Below are 913 nucleotides of genomic sequence, written 5' to 3'. Positions count from 1 at the left end.
CTTTCTTGCATGTTGGTCCAATATGGCCCTTTGTAAATAAATAAAAGATTCTGTGATGATCCTCTAAATGTCAGTCTCTTTCAGGCCATAGCAGTCTGCCAGATCATAGAACTGATAACTGTTCTGCTCACAGGAGTTGTAAATCCCCATGGAGACTGTGTCTACTATATCAATCCGGCCCACTGCAGGTGTGGTACCTTTTCCTGTCCCTCCTTTAATTTTATTTGACAGATTGTTCACTTTCTTTTTGAGCTGGACAGAAGACTTTTGCAGGGGTGGAAACAGACTCCATCCTTTGAAACCTAGCGAGTGCCCTTTCCCCTTGTGTAACAATGAGCTGCCACAGGATTCATGTACAGTGTAGCCAGGCTTATAATCTGCTCTCTGATCCCTTGTCTTTCCTTTGACAGCTGTCCGCCACCTCTGGTCATAGAAGCGGCGAAGGACCCTCTGTCTTTGGTGACACTGGCACCTGAGGAGCCGAGTGAAAGCCCTCTGGAACTCTTTGCTGGAGCACGGGTAGATCATGGGGTTGATGCAGCTGTTGAAGTAGCCCAGCCAAAAGACTACCTTGAACACAGTGTCAGATGGCTTCAGTGCCGGGAAGAAGGAACCTATGGAGAAGAAGGTAAGATTTGTGAGTAGCCAAAATGTATAGTATATACACAATACAGGATACTGCTGTCAATGTTCCATAAAGAATCAAAATAATTTTCACAATAAATGTCTTCAAAGTGCAGAACAGTTGAAGCAAAATGTAGGTACAGGGAATGTAACGCTAAATACAGTTTATGATTTTTGGAAATAAAATGGCAACCATTTTGTCAGACTGAACAGGTTAAAAATATATAACAAGTAAAAATTGTTAAAATGGTTTATCTCTTTTAGGAACTACATAGGAAAGCATTATTAA

General features: G+C 41.7%; 1 pseudogene; it reads right to left on the bottom strand.

The window, feature by feature from the left end:
- Nucleotides 1-6: 6 nt before the first annotated feature.
- On the bottom strand, nucleotides 7-684 carry LOC147820265 (alpha-1D adrenergic receptor pseudogene; annotated as a pseudogene).
- Nucleotides 685-913: the final 229 nt, after the last annotated feature.

The sequence above is a fragment of the Seriola lalandi genome, unplaced genomic scaffold (genome assembly GCF_002814215.2).
Source record: "Seriola lalandi dorsalis isolate HSWRI2012SDOR001 ecotype SW California unplaced genomic scaffold, Sedor1 jcf7180001974424, whole genome shotgun sequence".
Classification (NCBI taxonomy): Eukaryota; Metazoa; Chordata; class Actinopteri; order Carangiformes; family Carangidae; genus Seriola; species Seriola lalandi.
The sequence above is the reverse complement of the archived record's forward strand: the minus strand, read 5'-3'. Positions and strand labels throughout refer to the sequence as shown.